Below are 14,070 nucleotides of genomic sequence, written 5' to 3'. Positions count from 1 at the left end.
AGTTAATAAAGAAAATGCCCCAAAGACTGACCTACAGACCAATCTGATGAAGACATTTTCCCAGTTGAGGCTCGCTCTTTCTAGATGACACTGGCTTTGTTAATTTAGCCAGAAAGAAGAAGAGGAGGAGGAGGAGAGAAACTAACAATACAGGTGGTTCAAGCAGAGAGTATGGCCATAAAGAAGGGCTGGGCACATTTGAGGACTGGGGGCTTAAAGAGCACCGGAGTTAGAAGAAAGAGCAACAGTGAACTTGGGATGAGATATAGAAAAAGATAAAGCAAGCCTGTCTCTTGTTGTTGGCCCAATGAGGTTTGTTGTTGTTGTTGTTGTTGTTTTATTTTCTGAGACAGGGTTTCTCTGTGTAACAGTCCTAGCTGTCATGGAACTCCCTTTGTAGACCAGGCTGGCCTCGAACTCACAGAGATCCACCTGCCTCTGCCTCCCAAGTGTTGGGATTAAAGGCGTGCGCCACCACCAACTGGCAAGCCCAATGAGTTTGTAAGAGTTTTAGAACCAGTAAGAAAATGAGCACCTTGTTAAAAATGGGCAGAGATCTAAACACCTCATCAAAGAAGATATACAGATAGAAAATAAGCATATGAAATAAACTTCCTATGCCATTTGGAATTACAAATTAAATCAAAAATTAAGAGTACAAGACCATAGGTTCAAACACTGGGGCATAAAATAAAATAAAAAGAAACAACTGTACACCTATTAGAACAGCCAACGTCTCAAATACTGATGGCTGACTAGGATATGGAAGTAACACCGCTTGAGGGTGAACAAAATGGTGGATGTTCCAAAAGAGAGCTTGACGGTTTTCCACCCCTCCCATAGGATCCTGTAATTATGTACCTTGGTGTTTACCCAAAATGAGATGAGAACACACTCCACTCAGAGATTTTCACATGGATGTTTGCTCATTATTGTCCAAATTTGGAAGCCACAAAGCAGTCCTCTAACCATGGTTTCTCCACCAAAAGGGTTATTATTCAGTGTCAAAAAGAAATGAACTATCAAGCCACAGGAAGGCACAGTGACTGGAGGACTCTAGCGGGCCCAGGCATGGCAAACATGACTCTGGCAGGCCTTGCCTTTCTTCTTTCCCTGTCCCTTATAAACCATGGGTTACATCCCTAAAGCCAGCCACCAAGGTCGATTCCCTTATTTGGACACTTTCTTATGTCAGACTCATTCCGAAGGCTGATCACCAAGGTCCAGCTATCAAAGTATTGAAATCCAGCAATCAGAAGCTCCCTTTGCCTCCCCTAATTAACATGCCCAACCAAAACACCACCACATCCTAGCCCATACTAACCCAGAGCTCCCTTTTATTTTTCCTCTTAAAACTCACACCTGGAAGGTCCTTTGCTGCTGATTTCTGCCTGAGTCAGAAATCAGCCACTTTACTTTTCTTCCTCCCTTAATAAAGGATCTCTCTGTGAAAATAGGTGCTTGGTTGTGCTTTTTGTCTAATCTAGGTACCAGGGGAAGTCTTCCCCCGACCCACACTGTGTGTGGGTCCCTTAACGAAGACTTAAATGTTAAAGGTACCAATCTGAAATGGTACCTGCTATTTGATTCCAACTATGTAACATTCTGGAATAGGAAAATTCTGAAGACAACAAAAATGATCAGTAATTTCTGGGGAGAAGCCAAGGAGGAGGAGGAGGCAGCTAAGTAATCAGTGCTGGAAACTCTCTGCTTTAGTCAGTCTTGGCAAAGTGCATGCTTGAGCTTAACAAAAGCACTTCTGCAGAATGTGCTGTACTGTCAGAGAATCCATGTGCAGAGCTAGAAATAGTCCCACGTTAGAGCTGGCGTTCCATTACTTTAAAAACTACCTGCTCTTTGGATGTAACTGTAAAGATGACATAAGGGTACAGCAGTACGGTAACCATGGACAATGTGACATGGCAATGTCCCGTGCTTTACATAAATGAATACCTATTGTTGTAGTAGCAATAGTTAAGACACCACCCAGTGCTGGGACGAAATAGAACCACTCAAAGGAGCCTCGAATCATTTAGCAAGACAGTGAGGAAGGCTGCAGGCCGTTTGTGTGATCACCGAGAACTAACTTTGGATGAGTAAATTCCTACTTCATCTTTTGCACATTGAGGAAAGAGGTTACCAGTGTTTTCCGCACAGAGATAATTCCTGTGGAGAGTTGATTCATCTCTTTGAACAGTTCCTTCACCAGTTTCCTCATGTTTTCCAACACTGTTTTGGCTTTTCCATCATTCTCCGTGATTTCTGACTCCTGTTGTCGGAACAGTCTTCAGTCAGGCCTTTGAAGCGTGACTTCTATTTGACTGGCCTGTTCCCGGTGATCTGATTTAACCATTGTGGAAAAGGTGATGCAAATAAGTTGCTTCCAAACTGAGCTCTTAGGATCAGGAGTTCCTCTAAAGAAGTGAAGGCACAGAGGGCTGGATCTTGAGGTAAAATGGAAGCTCTTGAGGTAAAATGGAAGGCAGGCTTGCAGCAGTCAGGAACACTCCCTCCATGTTAATGTCATCTGGTATATCTGGGAGAACTTCCAATGGTCCAGACTGTTCCCTTTGTGTTTATTCAGAAGCTTGGAGCCTTCACAGGATCTGCTTGATGAAGTCATCAAGGTCATGTTGATAAAAGAATTATGTTGCAACTAACAAAATCAGACTCCTTATCATCCCACTAACCTTTCTACTTAGCAGAGTTTCCCACATCTGGGCATTTCTAGTCAGCCTTGGTTGTCATAGAAAGCTGGTAGAAATATCAGGAAGCCCTTGCACTTTTTCTGCTGCCCTGTACTTACCCACAGTCTCCTGAACCCAAGCTTCATTCCATCAACTACCAATCTGTTCTAACAGCTAAATTCCATCCTATACTCTTCTGTGCAGTTCCCACTCTGGCTATCTTTCAAAACACCCCTCCCCCACTATTATTGAAAACAGATTCCTTTCTTATATAATATATTCTGATTACAGTTCCCCCACCTCTGCTCCTCACAGTTCCTCCCCACATCCTCTCCTATCAGGACCCACTGCCTTTCTTTCTCTCATTAGAAGAGAACAGGCTTTCCAGAGATAACAACAAGGCACAACAAAATAAAATACGATAAGACAAAACAAAAAGTATCACATTGAAGTTGGACCAGACAAACAACAGAAGGAAATGAGCCCAGGAGAAGGCACAAGAATTAGACCCACTTGTTCACACATCTGAGAGACCCATAAAACTATGAAAACGAGAACTATAATATATACACAGAGGTCTTGGTGCAGACCCCCATAGGCTCTGTGCTTGCTGCTTCAGTTTCTGTGAGCATATATGAGCCTTACGAAGTTGATTCATAGGACATTGTTCTCCTGGTGCCCTCCATCCCCTCTGGCTCTAACATTCTTTCCATCTCCTCTTCTGCAGGGTTCCCTGAGCTCTGAGGGGAAGGATTTGGTGAAGACATCCCATTTCAAGTGATGCATTCCAAGGTCTGTCTGTCTGTCTGTCTGTCTGTCTGTCTCTATCTATCTATTATCTATCTATCTATCTATCTATCTATCTATCTATCTATCTATGTGTAATGTCTGAGTGTGAGTCCCTGTATTTGTTCCCATCTGCAGAAGGAGGAAGCTTCTCTTATGAAGGATGAACAAGGCACTGATCTACGAATATAACAGAAAGTGATTAGGACATTTTATCATTGTCTTTTATTTAATCAGTTGTATTGGGTTTTACCCTAGGTCTCTGGGCTATATAGTCTCTGATTCTTGGTTGCTCAAGCAGTGTTGAGTATAGGTTCCATCTCATGGATGTGTGCCTTAAGTCATCTTTTTCTACTAAGTCAACAATGACTTTTTCTGTTGTCTCAGCTTTCTCAAGGCCAAGTACGACAAGATCTATGGCCAGCAATGCTTCTTCATTACAAATATCCTCTCTGCCCCATACTTCTCCAATTCCAATGCAAACTCCATGTTCATTGGTCCACATTTCTACTCCCCACAAACAAGCTGGATAAGAAAGACAATAGTATATGTCTCAAGAACCTGATCAATTTCCATATAAGTACACTTAATATGTTTTCTCTAATAATCCTGAATGGCAGCTAGAAAGAGGTGGTATTCAAGAGTCTACACAAAATTTTTCTAAAAAAATAAACCTATTATCATGGCTGCTGGATGTAATACCATAAAAGTGTCACAGGAATGGGTTTCCATTTCTTTAAAACTCAGTTCTGTCAGCCCACTTGCATACATGTCCATCTCCCTGTGGAAGCTACCACAAGTCTAATTGTTTTGTTTTATTTTATTTATTAATTATGTGAAAATTCCATGCAATGTTATTTTTTTTATTTTATTTTACAATACCATTCAGTTCTACATATCAGCCACGGGTTCCCCTATTCTCCCCGCTACCACCCCCCCCCCTTACTCCCAGCCCACCCCCCATTCCCACCTCCTCCAGGGCAAATCCTCCCCCAAGGACTGTGATCAATCTGGTAGACTCAGTCCAGGCAGGTCCAGTTCCTTCCTCCCAGCCTGAGCCAAGTGTCCCTGCATAAGCTCCAGGTTTCAAACAGCCAACTCATGCAATGAGCACAGGACTTGGCAATGTTATGTTGATCATATTCACCTCCACTTTGTGTCTTCTTTTAAAAAAAATTGAATGTAAGTTTTGCTGTTCATAAAAATCATGGGTGCCAAGCCAACCACTGGAGAGTGGTTAACCCTCATTAACAGAAGCTTCATTTTGCAGTAGATGACAATTATCTCAGAGAACCACAACTTGTCAATGTTTAGAGAATAAAAGACTGTAGAATGGCCAGCCCTAAGCAGGATATCTGTACCACACACCCTCCTCTCAAGGCTCGAGGGTCATAGTATAAGAGGAGGCAAAAATAAGGTAAGATTCAGAAGTCGTATGACTATAAAAAATACTGCTTCCTGGACACACCAGTATAGTGGCACACTTGCACTCATAGCAAGTGTGAATACACACACAAGACCTGTGTAAAATCGTGCCAGACAATGCCAGCATGGAGGAAGGTGATCACAATCTCCCACCCCTAGCTGAGGAACTACCGGCGACTGATAGCGGCTGGAAAAGGGAGAGTTGGGTTTGTTTGTTTGTTTAGGAAGAAAATTAAAGGATGGTTTTAATGTATTAGGGCCCTACTTTCCCTTTTCAATTCATAATACTCATTCATGTTACCTTTGACAAGGCATTCCAAGATCATTTCTGATGCCTCACTCTCTAGTGGGACCAAAAATATTACAAGTAAAGTGTCTGCAAATGAAGACTATTAGGACACCTTGAGGGATGGAATGTAGGTCTTCTATTCAAATGCCATGAGATTTTCCAAATGCTATATCAGCTTTTTCTTTGGCACATTTTCCAGTTATGGTGTCTAGCCCAGTATGTGTAACTGTAAGGATCCTGCTCTCACTCTTCCAGGTTTAATGCCTTACGTCATCAGCAGGCGACTGTGTCCCCACCTTAAAAGGCCACACATGAACCCCCACTTTCTCTGTGCCTTTCTTTCTGTTTCCTCTCTGCCAGGCCTGGCTTCTCTGTCCTATCCCCTCTTCTTTCTGATAAAGCCCATTCTAACTCTGGTAGCCATGGCCTGTGACTCTTCCACTGAACAACCAGTGCCATTTATCCTTTCAATAACATGATACTTTCTGCCAACCAAATCTGTGCCGTAATTGTTAATAAACAAAGTAGCAATTTTTTATTACTCATATATACATTTCTCTTCAGTAAAATGGAATTCCTTGGGTCCATTTTTCTGTTAACTAAAAGGCCTTTTCCTCATTTATTTTTATGTTGGTAGATGATACAGACAGATGGATGATGGATAGATCGATGGTATCTAGCTAGATAACAGATACATTTATACATAGATGGATGGCAGAGAGAGAGAGAGAGAGAGAGAGAGAGAGAGAGAGAGAGAGAGAGAGAGAGAGAGAGATGCAGGCTGGTTTATAGTTCAGTGAGATGTGCATTACAAATATCTTCCTGTTTTTTTATATTTATGTTAATTTTCTAAGATATTGTTTGATAACCAAATGTTTTTCATTTCCACTGGAGACCAGTAATGAATGATTTGGGTGTCCTGATGAAGAAATCCTTCCCAACTTCAAGGGCAGGATGATTTCATCCATGTTGTTTCGACTCATTTTAAAGCTTTGCCTTGACCCATCTGGATTTAATTTCCCTGTAGTGAGAGATAGAAATCTATTTGATGAATTCCTTGCAGAAATACATTCTTAGATCTACGTATTATGCAACCCTTCCTTTGAACAATAACCTGCCATAACACTGTCACCATCTATCACAATGCTATCTGTCCTTTGAGTTTCTGCATGTTATGTGGTTTCATTCATTCACCGGTCCTCCCTACTACACATTCAAAATATCCATTTCTGTACTGTCATTAACAGATAGCTCTGGCAACATGCACCTTGGTTCTTTATACACTGGAAAGGCTTTGAAGATGGAGAATGGATCCTAGTGGCTTCTATCTCCTTGAGGGCTTATTGTCTGGCACCTAACATGGTCTCAGCAAACACTCGCTCCGGTATTTTCTTACATGATGATCCTCCCATCAGAAGTGGAGTCTCCCTTTTCTTAAACCTGATGGAGCAAGTGGTTGTTGAACTACTGAGGACAATATTTAAATGGTTCATTGAAGACTAAGCAACTCCTACCTCATTCATTATGGCCTTTGTTCTTAGAGCCCTAAGTCATTATGGAGGAGTCTCCCTACTCCGAGGCCTTCTTGGTATAGACAAGGCCACATAAAAAAGTCACATATAGGACAGCCATCCATCCCTTCTCCTGACCCAGGCCCTTTTCATGATGCCAGAGACTTAGAGAAGAATTCTTTGATATAATTCTAGCACTATGCACTTTGAACTACCTATACCTGTTAAATCTTCCCAGTAAAGAAGGATAAGCCAACCACACTAGGCATCACTCATATTCCTGGTCTGCGGGATCTGTGAGCCCTAGGAGAAAGCTGGACTTTGTATTCTCCAGCCTCAGAGTTCTGACACTGCCATAGAGAACAGGAGACTCCAGCCATGGGTCTGAAAGAGGATCCAGTACAGGCAAAAGCCTGGGCCATAGTGAAACTCTGCAGCTTGATAGCCTGAGGGGTAGTGCTGTCTCTATTACCATGCTCATTGTCTCACTGACTCAGCCTCAGTTTCCCCAACATAAACCCACCATGTCACACTCAATAATTCAAAATATTCTTTCTTGCCTTTACTGTCGTACTGTAAATGAAATCAGTTTGATATTCTTGCTCTCTGAATCCTAGGGATGCTGATTAAAGTTCAATTATTCCTACTCAGCTCATAATATCAAGTGCTATTCTCAAGATATTGAAAGTAGTTGGATGATAATGGTTATTATTAATGAATTTCATTACTGGGGATACAACAACATAAATTTCATCACAAAATCACTTATCATTCATAATAAACACTGTGACTATGTTTAAAAGGAACAGATACTTGCTTGGTATACCTTTCTTAGCTAGAATTTAAAGGAAACAGATCATAAGTCAAAACTCACATTAATAAAGTCATTGATAATACCTATAACAATCATTAAATCTATTTCTGAGAAACTTAGACTCAAAAGCAAAACATCATGGGTGATAAACCCCACTGTCTGATAAAATCTAGCTCACACACACACTTCTGAGCAAAGTGCAAAGATACTTAATAAATAATAGTAAGGCTCTGGCCGGAAACAAAGCAAGCCCTGCTGTTGGGTCTCCTAAGGCCCCATCTGTTTGATATTACAGTGTTGCATTTTACAGATAAAAAAATAAACAAGAATAAAGCATACTGATTCTAAATGTAGGAAATGATATATGTTCTGGGGGCCAGAACAAGATCCAGACATAGACTCATCTTTGTAAAATTTCATTTTCTTTCTGCCCTGCTCACAAAAATGGAAGTTTGGCTCACCTTATATACCAGGACATTGGCCAATCTGTGACCAATATTTATGATAACAATGCTGCAAAGATATAGAAATGTGTCTTTTTATTATTAACTTTCCAAAAAGCTGAATTTCCAGATTGAAAAACAAAAAACTTAGTAGCTGGTAATAATGTGAGGGTTATAAGGAAAACTATCAAATGAGATTCATAGGTGTTTAATATAGACAGGAAGATAGGTTGGTGGCAAATAATAATAATAATAGTAATAATAATAATAATAATAATAATAATAATAATAATGGAACCAACTTGCCCCATGTGAGCCTGATGACCTGAGGTCAGGCTCTCAGAAGTCAGTTAAAAGTCAGAACTGTAATCACATTGGTAAATTCAACAATCCTAGGGTAGGATAGGAGGCAGAGACAAGGGGATTATCCAGAAGTTGGTGGGCCACTTAGCCTGAAGTGTGTACTGCAGAGGCAAACAGCGAAAGACACACTGCTTCAAACAGGGAGAAAGATAAAGACTGGCCCAAGGTTGTCCACTGACCTTCATATCCAAGTTGCAGCATGCACATGCCTGCACACATGCCACATTCACATACATGCATACACATACCTTCACACACATACATTCTCCCACATACCATAGACACACAAAAAATATTTGTTGGTAAGACATGCAGTATATTTAAAATCTCTTGGGAGAGCTGCAGTTACAAGCACAGATCATTTTTTAAAAGCCTTTAACATGTCCCTTTGAGTATATGGAAGACCAGAGGCCTGACCTCATCTAGGTCTATGGTAGGATTTGGAGAGCAAACAAAATGATTCTAAACTGGTTTTTCTTGGTGAGTTCTTGAAATAAACACATAACATCAATTTATCCGGAGCCACTTCAGTGCTCTGTGTCCTGCATGTATGAGTGCAGAAGTGTTGTGTGGCCCAGCAATTTAGGTCAAGGTTTTCATCACATTAAGGCAGGTCTCTTCCAGTTTGATCTCATAGGGGGCCGGGAATGTTTGTGGGGTTCAGCTTCAGCAAACCTTAAGCTTTGAAGCATGAAAAGTTTCCTGTCATTGTGAATACAGCTGATTTTCCATTACTCCTGCATAAGACCCATTCAAGACACTCAGCGAATCAGAAGGAAGCCAGGACCACCCTGGTCTCCTTGGTGTCATTCCCCACAGTAAGGCGCTGTGGTTCTGCCATGCTTCCCCACATCAGCCTGCATTCTCTGTTGGAAGATTTCCTGGACACATGGAAGAATTATTGCAGTCCCCAATAGTCTTAGGTAGATCTATGCCGCTTCCCTTCCCCGGTCTTCTAAGGGTCTTGGTCTTTTTGACCTGAGTAAACGTTCACTGGTATCACAGGCTTGTTATACCCTGTGATCCTGTCTTCCCTCTTAAAGATTAGATATGAAAAAAATATTAAGACTTTGAAATAACCTTGAATTAGAACTTGGGTTGAATAGATTTCTTTTCCAAAACATGTCTTGACGTAGGATTTTATATTCAGTACATTGGAGAGGAATTTACACATAGGCCTTTGTTCTAGGACTAAGAAGCATATGTATCTTTTCATAGCCCCTTCCTTTGCATAGAATGCTCTTCTGTCTTATCTTCCAAGCTCTTGCTTGGATAGTCTGACTTTTACTCCTTCTTGTATTTCCCCCAATTTCTACAGACAGAAGTGGGGATGCTTATAATCTTTAGAAAAGTCATTGTCATACAGTTTCCAATGCATAGTTACCTAAAAGGAGTGTATGCTTCTTGTCTGCTGCACTCCAGACACAAAGGCGAGAGCAACAGCTTAGTCTGAAGGAGGCTGCATTGGGTGGAGGTCAACGAGCACTCCAGTCCAAGAAGAGGGCAAAGCAGGACTCTAGTCTTATGGAGTTGGGGCCTCATGAAGTGAAGTCTTGGCAGAAATTGGTGAGAAAAGAGGCCCCAAGAGAAGGAAGAATAAATGGGATGTTTCTGATGGGACCCTCTCATGGAACAGCAAGAGGGCAGCGGGGCTAGTGTGAGGGCAGAGTCAGGGAGAAGTACTTGGGAAGTGACAAGGCGCCCATCGCCTAGGTCCCTGTAGAACATGGTGAGAATTTTCAGTGGGTTTTCATGTATTCAATTAGACACGTTGATCCTCTGCTCAAAGCAGTATGATTTCATTTGTATCTTAGGGGCTTCGTGACCGACTGAAGACAATAGCAAGAAAATCAGCCTTCCTTCCTCACCCCATCCTTTTGTTTTACCTGACAACACCTGAGCTGGTCTCTCCCTGGAAACCTGCTGCCTATGCTAGCCAGAGAATCAGGGAAGGGATTTTCACTCTCCTTCTCAACCTCCAATTCCAATTCTCAGTGCCCCACCACCACCACCACCACAGCTTTGTAGCAGACTGCCTGCTGTGCCTCTCCTGGTCTCTGCCCTCAACCTCAGGAACTAAGCAGATCCTCTCCAGCAGCCTTCCTTCATCAGTCCACACCTCTGTCAACAATCAAGATTTTCTCTCTCTCTCTCTCTCTCTCTCTCTCTCTCTCTCTCTCTCTCTCTCTCTCTCTCTCTTTGGAAACCTACTGGCCTCACTGGCCAGGGAATCAGATCTTCCTGACAGACCCAGCCTTCCTCCCACCCCTGGACCATCTCAGACAATTCCACTTTAATCCACCCTCAAGCCCCCAAACAAGTTCTACCTAAGATCTCTAGTTGTCACACTTGGCAGGGCCTCAGAAGCACACCCTACCAGGTAACAAACAGCCACCACATAGTCCTAAGATCCAGAGACAGCAACAGAAAACAGAGCAGGAAACCCACCCAACAAAGACAAGACCAGATGTCAACACTTAGAATTACAGTCATCCCAAACCCAGATGTTTAGATGTCAGAGTAAAAACACAATCAATGGCAGCCAGGACAATATGTCTCCACTAAAGCATAGCAACTGTGCAACACTACAGTATGCTCTGAGAAATGTAATATAGCTGAAGCACAAGACAAGGACTTCAAAAGAGCTGTTATGAATATAGTAGAGACCTTAAAGAGGATATGAATGACATCTATGAAAACACACACAGTGAAATGAAATGAAGAAAACTGTTCAAGAAATAAAAGTGGAAATAGAATCAATTTAAAAAAAATAGTGAAGGAAAACTGGAAATGAAAAATTTAAAAACTTGAACAGGAACCTCAGAGCCAAGACACACTAATAGAATATAAAAGTTGGAAGAGAGAATCTCAGTCACTGAAGACAAAGTAGAAGAAATAGATAACTTGGTCAAAGAAACTGTTAAATTAAAAAAATCCAGGCATAAAACATCCAGGAAATCTGGGAAACTATGAAAAAATTAAAACTAAGAATATTAAGAACAGAAGAAGGAGAAGAGAGCCAGATCAAAGGTGCAGAAAATATTTTCAACAAAAGTTATAGAAGAAAATTTTCTCAACCTGAAAAAGAAGAAGCCTATAAATGTACAAGAAGCATACAGAACATCAAATATATTGGACCAGAAAAGAAAGTCCCCTTGCTACATAATAATCAAAATACAAAATATACAGAACAAAGAAAGAAAATTAAAAACTGCAAGAGAAACAAACCAAGTAACATAAAGGCAGGCCCATTAGAATACCGCCTGACTTTTCAATGGAGACTCTAAAAGCCAGAATCATATGGACAGATTTTCTACAAACTCTAAGAGACCACAGATGTCAGCCCAGACTAGTATATCCAGCAAAACTCTCAGATATGATAGATGGAGAAAGAAAGACATCTCACAATTCAAAAAGATCAAGCAATATCTATCCTCAAACCCAGCTCTACAGAAGGGACTTGAAGGAAAACTCAATCTGAACAGGATAACCATAACTAAGAAAACACACAGGATAAATAATCTCACAGCAGCAAATCGAGCAGTGAACAACCACACCACCACAAAAAGGGGGGGGGGCGGTGAACAAACACTGGCCATTGGTCTTCCAATATCAGTGGTCTCAATTTCCAGTAAAATGATGCAGACTAACAGATTGCATATGAAATAGCATCCATCCCTCTGCTGCATCCAAGAATCACACCTAAATGTCAAAGTTAGTCTCAGAGCAAATTGATGGAAAACTACATTCCAAGCAAGTGGACCCAAGAAACAAGTCAGAGAAGTCATTTTAATATTTTACAAAACAGACTTCAAACCAAAACTAATCTGAAGAGATAGGAAAGGATCCCATATGCTCATCAAAGGAAAACTCCATCAAAAGGATATTGCAGCTCTAAATATCTGTATCTTGAGTTTACAAGGGCACCCAAGTTCTTAAAGAAGAACTCCTACAGCTTAAATCACATACCAAACCCCACACAATCATAATGAGTGGCTTCAATACCCCACTCAATAGACAGGTCATCCAGACAAAAACTAAACATAGAAATGCTGGAGATAACTGACATCAAAACCAAATCAACCTAACAGATATTTACAGAACATTTCACCCAAACACAAAAGAATGGATCTTTTTCTCTGCCCCTCACACAATTTCTTCAAAATTGGCCATATACTTGGACACATAGCAAGTCTCAACAAACACAAAAGAATTGAAAGAATATCCTGCATCCTATCTGACCACCATGGATTAAACCTGGATGTCAAAAACAGAAAATTTACAAACTAATGGAAATGAAATGGAGAATGGACCAAGACAGAAATTTGAAAGGAAATTTAAAATGTTTTAGATTTGAATGAAAATGAAAACACAATGTACCTAAACTTATGGGACACAATGAAGACAATTCTAAGAGACAAGTTCACAAGACTAAGGCCCTACATATATATAAATAAATAAATAAATAAATAAATAAATAAATAAATAAATAAATAAATAAAAATTAAATTGGAGAGATCTTATTAGATTAAGGGCATATTAAAAAGTCCAAGAACAACAACAAAGAAATAATACACAAAAGGAGTAGACTACAAGAAATAATCAAACTCAGGGCTGAATCAATAAAACAGAAACAAACAACCACCACCAACAAAAGGAGTCAATGAAACAAAGAGTTGGTTCTTCAAGAACATCTGAAAGATTGTCAAACCCTGCTGTTCAGTGCCATTACCATGGAGCAGCTAGAAGCATCAGGAAGAAGCCAAGCAGGCCAGGGGCCATGCAGCACCTGGCAGTTGGGCACCATTATGGTGAGCAAATATATTGTGAAGTATGGGAGGGAGAGAGAGGCAGAGAGAGGTTCATGTTCTACAGAGAAGATGTATTTGAAGAGGCATAGGCTGTGAAGAACAGGCTGATGTGGGATGCCGTTTTGCCACACAGGGACATGGTATCAACCGGTTCTAGACTGTTGCCAAGGGCATGTCTTTGTCCATGGCCGTACAGCAGCCTCGGTCTGTGACAATGTCCATGACCCCTGCCACCAACAAGCGCTGTAAGGATGCTTGGAGTTGGGGCTGTCACACGTGACCATGTAGGTGCCTGAGGGCCATGCCACTGCAGGGAGTATCTTAACCTGAATGGCCTGGGCTGCTTCCCAGGCCCATTGAGTGGTCCGGGCTTGAGCTGCAGCCAGGGGCCATGTCTGGATCCCTGGCCCTGTTGCAGTCAAAATCTGTGTTAATGTCCATAGTGCCCATTACCACTGGGGTTGTGTGGATGACCGGGTCTGGGCTCCAACCTGGGGCGGTGTTGGGCCCAATGACCACCAAGCAGCAAGGGTGATGCCATTATGAATGGCCTCAACTGCCACCCGGGGCCACAGTTGCATCTGGTCCCGGGCTGCTTCTGAGGAACATGTCTGGATCTATGGTCATACATCAGCGGAGGTCTGTGATGATGTTTACAGCCCGTGTTACCACCAAGGGCCCATGGAAGCCTGGCTTAGCTTTCCTTGGGGCTGGAGAGGGGGAACAGGCACTACAAGTGACAGGGGTGGAAATAGAGGGACTGGGAGATGACCAGGATTGGAATGCATGATGTGAAATTCCCAAGGAATTAATTTAAAAAAAAAAAAATGTCAAACTCGTATCCAAATTAACTAAAAGGCAGAGAGAGAATATTAAAATTAACAAAACTAGTGACAAAAAGTGGTACATAACCACAGACACCAAGGAAATCCAGAGAATCA

At 41.5% G+C, this 14,070-nt stretch overlaps 1 pseudogene; it reads right to left on the bottom strand.

The window, feature by feature from the left end:
* Positions 1 to 2,414: 2,414 nt before the first annotated feature.
* The window catches only part of LOC114708029, a 46,683-nt pseudogene continuing 35,027 nt past the window's right edge, over positions 2,415 to 14,070 (bottom strand).

Source organism: Peromyscus leucopus, chromosome 10, assembly GCF_004664715.2.
Source record: "Peromyscus leucopus breed LL Stock chromosome 10, UCI_PerLeu_2.1, whole genome shotgun sequence".
Lineage (NCBI taxonomy): Eukaryota > Metazoa > Chordata > Mammalia > Rodentia > Cricetidae > Peromyscus > Peromyscus leucopus.
The sequence above is the reverse complement of the archived record's forward strand: the minus strand, read 5'-3'. Positions and strand labels throughout refer to the sequence as shown.